This window comes from Pteronotus mesoamericanus, unplaced genomic scaffold, assembly GCF_021234165.1.
Source record: "Pteronotus mesoamericanus isolate MK-2021 breed Mesoamerican mustached bat unplaced genomic scaffold, CSHL_Meso_final contig_25, whole genome shotgun sequence".
NCBI lineage: Eukaryota > Metazoa > Chordata > Mammalia > Chiroptera > Mormoopidae > Pteronotus > Pteronotus mesoamericanus.
Genome location: NW_026555105.1, coordinates 11,400,812 through 11,406,995, shown reverse-complemented (window position 1 = coordinate 11,406,995; position 6,184 = coordinate 11,400,812).

Here is a 6,184-nt window from a genome sequence, read left to right as displayed (position 1 = left end):
AAGTGACCGTGCCACACACATATTTACTCAAAAAGACACCTCTCCACCTCCAGACTCCTGTGCTGCTCTTATCTGGCCGCCCGGTTTCCTGGGCAGGGCCACCCGCCAAGGCCCAGCCAGACCCTGCTGGCTCTTCCCCGGAGGTGGGTGAGCCTCAGAAACATGTTTTCATAGGACCCAGTGGGGGTCTCGGCTGCCTTTCTCCCTTTTACCCGGAAGCGAGGGATTCCGAGCCCCGATACCTTCCTAAACACGCCCAGTTCTGGGTCGCTTGGCATTTTCAGTGCCCCACGTCACGTCCTGTTTGCAGCAGAGTGGGTGGTTAGAGCACTTCGGCCCTGCAGCAGAGGGTAAGGTCCCGTGGCCATTCCCCGTGCACTGTTACTGTTTCAGGTGTGGGGAAGAGGCAGCCTGGCTGGCTGGGTAGCCACAGCCAGCCTCAGGGTATGTCAGACAATCTCAGATCTTTGGTCAGAGGGGCATCTCCAGCAGGCATGGTGGCTCCCAAAGCTGGGCATAGCATCCTCCTCTGCAGCCATGGGTCTCAGCCAAGGTGTGGCCCACAGTGGGAGGGGAAGGGGCATGCCTGCCTGGCCTCCTGTCTTGGGAATGTAGCACTCTGTCTAGCACAGGCACACCCTATAGCATCACATCGACCTGTCCCTTAAATGCCCTGCTCTTGAGGCATTATGGAGAGATGACTTGAAGTTGAGAGCTGGGAAGATGAATTCTGTCTTTGACCTCTCTGTGTTCCTTAAGCCTTTCTTACTACTCTCCATCAGTGTTGCACTGCCAGCCAGGTGCCTGCTGGGACTCTGGGACTTCGACCTTTCTGTCCCAGCGGAGCCCGGTCTCCACTGAGCCACTGCCAACTCTGCCTGTGGCCTGGGAACGGGCCCCACATGGAGGCGAGGAGCAGCTGCCAAGCTCCCACGGCCTGCAGGGTGTGGAGCTGGGGGGTGGGGTCCTTCCCCACACCTGCCCTGCTGGTCGTGATGTGTGAGTGTGTGTGTGTGTGAGCAGGCACGTGCAGGGCACTCTCAGAAGTGTTTGACAGGGTGTTGATAGGAGGCTCAGCGCTGGGAAAATGTCAAGGGCTATTACTCTTCAAATATGCAGTTATCTTTCCTGTAGTGGAAGGAAACCCAAAATTTAGTTGATTTCCTGCCCCAGCCCTCTAAGGGGCCCTCTCTCACAAGGGACAGATAGCTTTGCTGGCAGCCATTCAGCACCCCCATCGAGCCCCCATCCCTGGGGCTTTAGACATTCCTTCCCTTTCCGCCCTTAGGGGCCGCTCTTAGCACAACCTTCCCGGGAGGATAGGGGCAGGACTTGCCTCAGGCTGAGGGGCGGGTTTACAGAGGTTGCGAGGGTGTCACTGTTGGCCAAGAGTAAGGCCGAGCAAGTCTCGGCCTCTCTATCTGGGCTGCTTGGGTGGTGGCAAATCTCTCCAGTCCTTTGGTTTTGTCTCTGTCTGAGACTGAGGAGAGGCTTGCTGGCTTTGTGGTGTGAGCAGAAGGCAGCAAATACACACAGCTGAGCGGGGCTGGGACACCTTTGCCATGTGGATTTTGCAACCATGCTCTTAATGCCTGGAAAGGCAGGAGGAACCATGGGCCTTGGAGAAAAGCGCCCTAGGCCCCTAAACTTTGAGGCCTCAGCACTTTCTGCACCAACGTCAAACTCTTTGATAAAAAACGAAATCATTTAAAAAGAGAAAGAAATCTGCCTTCTGTCCACCCCTCTATGCCTTCCTATCCCCAGCTGAGATCATCGCACCTTGACCTGGAGCCCGGTTAGGGGAGGGCATTGGCATCGGTGCCTGGTGCCATGTGACCTCTGCCTGGCTCTGCAGCAGCGGGCACCACTCACACTTTGGCCCTGGCAGCCTCGCCCTGCTCTGCTCTAGGCCAGGGAGGACCTTTCTGTTTGATTTCTGAAGCAGAAAGGATGGTCCCAGAGTTTGAAAATGAAGCCTGTTTGCACTTTCATTCACATGCACTTTGGTGGCGTTAGATTTTTGTACTTGCTGTGTGTGCATGTGTGCACATGCGTGTGCATTCTTTAAGATAACCTCCTGGTTTAAGACAAAGTGACTCTTGACTCACGCGGGAGAAAGAGTTACAAACAAAATGTGGCGTGCTCTGTCAGTGTACGGAAACAACATAAATAAACTTGAACTGAATGATATGAAGTCAGAGTTTGTTCTATTTCCATGGCAAAATGTCCAGCAGACACAACGTGAATATCTATAGTATCATTACTGAAGAGAATAAAGTGTTCTCTCTGCTGTTAGGGTCCCTAAAGAATCTGACTTTTATTCTATTTTAAAGATGAGAACCAAAAGGTGAAGATATATGGGTATACTGTCTACATGGAGAGAAATAAACAATGGGAATCCTCAGAGAACAGAGTGAAAGGCCTGCTCCTTGACAGTTTATGAATGGAAAAGGCAGAAAAGTCAATGAAGACTTCAGTTTTTAAAATAACATGAAACTGCCCTGGCTGATGTGGCTCAGTGGATTGAGCACCGGCCTCCGAACCAGAAGGTTGCTTGTTCAATTCCCAGCATAGGTCACAGGCCTGGGTTGCAGGCCAGGTCCCCAGCAGGGGGCACGTGAAATGCAACCACACACTGATGTTTCTCTCCCTCTCTTTCTCCCACCCTTCCCCTCTCTAAAAATAAATAAATGAAATCTTTAAAAATAAAACAAAACCAAACATGAAACTTTCAGGTGGGGAAATGTCAAGCTGAACAGTTAGAATTTGTTAAGGTTTCCAGAGACTGTAAGCAGATGGGAAAGTAACAGAAATGCCATGTGCAAGCATATCAACCCCTTTTTTTGGTCAAATCCTTAATCCCTTCACCCTGCTGCTCCTCCAGACTACTTGGCTAGGAGAATACCAATGGATCTAAGAACCTGTCTTCTCCATACCTTGACCAGAAACTTAACAGGCTGAGCAGATTGGTTGCCATGGTTGACAGTCTCTGGCTTCAATGTGAAACCTCAGAGCTGCCTCGGAAGCAGCTGGGTTTTGGGGGGTTTAGCTTTGACTTCCCTTTTTATGCTCCTGAAACCTCCTACCCCATTACCTTTCCTGTGATCTCAATAGATGTCCTCCCCATCTATGTCACAGAGAAAATGGAAGTCATCAGAAGGAATGCCCCCACCTTTCTACGACCTCGTCTGCTAGTCTCCTTCCACCTACATCCATCTTCCTGACAAAGTAATCAAAATAGTGTGATACTAGCATATAGACAGACATAAAGACCAACTGAAGAGAATTGAGAGTCCAGAAATAAACCCATATGGACAGTTGATTTTAGACAAGAGTGTCAAGTCTATTCAACAAGGAAAGACAGCCTCTTAAAGAATTTCCATATGTAAAAAAAATAAAGTTAAAAAAAATGAAGTTCAATGCCTACCTTAACACCACATATAAAAAAGAACTCAAAATGGATTGAATACCTAAATATGAGTTAAAACCATAAAACACTTAGAAGAAAACATAGAGGTAAATCTTTATGACCTTGGAATTGACAATGGATTCTTGATGTGACACCAAAAACACAAGCAACAAAAGAAAAAATAGTTTAGTTGAACTTAAAAAACTTTAGTGCATCAAAGGACATCAAGAAAGAAAAAAGAGAGCCTACAGAATGGGAGAAAATATTTGCAATTGTATATCTGACAAGAGTTTACTATCCAGAATATACAAAGAAGTCCTAAAACTAAACAAAAAGATAACCCAAATAAGAAAATGGGCAGACGACTTGACTAGACGTTTCTCCAAAGAAGATAGACAAATGGCTAATAAACACAGGAAAAGATGTTCAACATCATTAGTTATTAGATAAGTGCATATCAAAACCACAATGAAATACCACTTCACACCCACTAGGATGCCTATAATTAAAAAAAAAAAGGAAAAATAGCAATTGTTGGCAAGGATGTGGAGAAATTGCTGGTTGAAATGTAAAATGGTGCAGCCACTATGCAAAACAGTTTGGCTGTTTGAGGAACAGTTTGACTCCTTAAAAAGCTAAAGGGAGAATTACCACATTACTCAGAAGTTCCACTTCTAAGTATACACCAGCAAGATTTGAACACAGATACTGTACTTGTATGACAGTGTTCATTGAGGTATTATGCACAATAGCCAAAGGGTGGAGAAAACTCAAGTGTCCACTGAATGAATGGGTAGACAAAAGTGGCATATTCATACAATGCAATATTATTCAACCATAAAAAAGGAAGAAACAACTGGATGAACCTTGAAAACACTATAACGAATAGAATAAGCCCGACATAAAAGGACAAATGTTGCATGATTTCACTTATATGGAAGATTTAGAAGAGGCAAATTCATAGACACAGAAAGCAGAAAGTAGATTAGAAGTTAGCAGGCTGGGGTGAAGGGGAATGGGGAGTCATTGCTTAGTAGGTACAGTTCCTCTTTGGGGCAGTGAAGTAGTTTTGGAACTAGACAGTAATGATGGTTGCAGAACACTGTAAATGTATTTAAAGCCACTGAATTGTCCACTTAAAAAACAGTTAAAATGACAAATTTTACGTTGTACAGATTTAACCACAATTAAAAAAAATTTTTTTAAAGAGCAAAACAGGATCCAGGAAACAGGACAGGCAACAAAGACAACGGGAATGTCCAGAGCGATGGGAAGAAAGGGCCAGGTAGACAACGGTGCGACTGTCCAGGTGAGAATGGAAGGATGAAAGAGAACAAACGGAAGCCTATGTGTTCTTGTATTAAAAGGATCATTTCCACTGTAACAGAGAACTTACGAGAGAATCGCACGTGTATATTCATGTATATATATATATATGTATATATATATATATATATATATTCAATATTTCAAATCATCCAATGAGGCAGTTGTTAATTCCCCTATGCCTGTTATTCCCTCTGGCCGTGGAGGACGCTGCAGCCATGAGAGTGTGTGCGTGGGCAAGCATAGCAGTGGAAGGAGGGGCAGGGGGCCAGATAAGCACAGAACAGTGGGCTGAGGAATCTCACGGTGGAGGGAACATTCATGGACTTGGGTTCTCATTGGTTCAGTCTCTTGTTTTCCTTCTCATCCCTGAGGATAGCCATATCTTTGCCCTTCACAGCCAAACAACAGAATTGGCCAGTTGGAGAGGAGAAACAGCACTGTGGAGGGGAAATAAGGAAGAAGGTGGGGAGGTGACGCACATCCTCAGTGGTCTCCCAGTAGGGGTGGCCCTAGCGATTTCTACAGCATCCTTGAGGGGAAAGGGCAAGTGTAAACCATGCTGATGTCCTGGCAGTTGGTACTACTTTTTACAGTAGCTTGGTAGGGATGTCAGCCTTGACCCAGCACTTGGGCTTGGAGTTTAGCAGACAGAAACACTAGCACCAGGCCACGGGATATTAACCCAAAGATGTTCTCTGCAGCTTTGTTAGACTTATTGTGAAAATGATAGCAGCCTAAATGTCCACCGGCAAAGAACAGTGACTTGGAAACAGGGATAAGGAAATTAATCCCACATTATACAATGTGATGTCAATTTTTTTTTATAAAGTTGAATTTCTATGTGTTCTATGTGGAAAGATGTGTGTGAGAAAAAAAAGTGAATGGCTGAACATAAGTATAGTATGACCCAAAATTTCTCTCGGGAAAAGAAGTGTATGAGATACGTGGAATAGGGCACATGCAAAGTGTGGAAGTATAGTCAGTGTTTAGTTAACAGCAGTTACCTCCAGGGATGAGATTGAAGATGGTTTGGAGGAGAAGCTTCCACCTTTTTTTGCCATTAAAGATTTTATTTATTTATTTATTTTTAGACAGAGGGGAAGGGAGGGAGAAAGAGAGGGAGAGAAACATTAATGTGTGGTTGCCTCTTGAGTGCCCCCTACTGGGGACCTGCCCCGCAGCCCAGGCATGTGCCTTGACTGGGAATCGAACTGGCAACCCTTGGGTTTGCAGGCCAGTGCTCAATCCACTGAGCCACGCCAGCCAGGGCAGAAGCTCCCACTTTTATTTCACATTCTTCTGTATGCTGGTATTGCCCAGTACAGTTTATGCAATCCCAGTATGTGGGGTCTTTAAAAACCAGCTTCGGGAGTGCAGGGGAGGTGGAGCTTGGTAGAGGCAGTGACCGGGCAGCTCCAGAAAGGGGCAGGACCAGGGCTCTGCCCT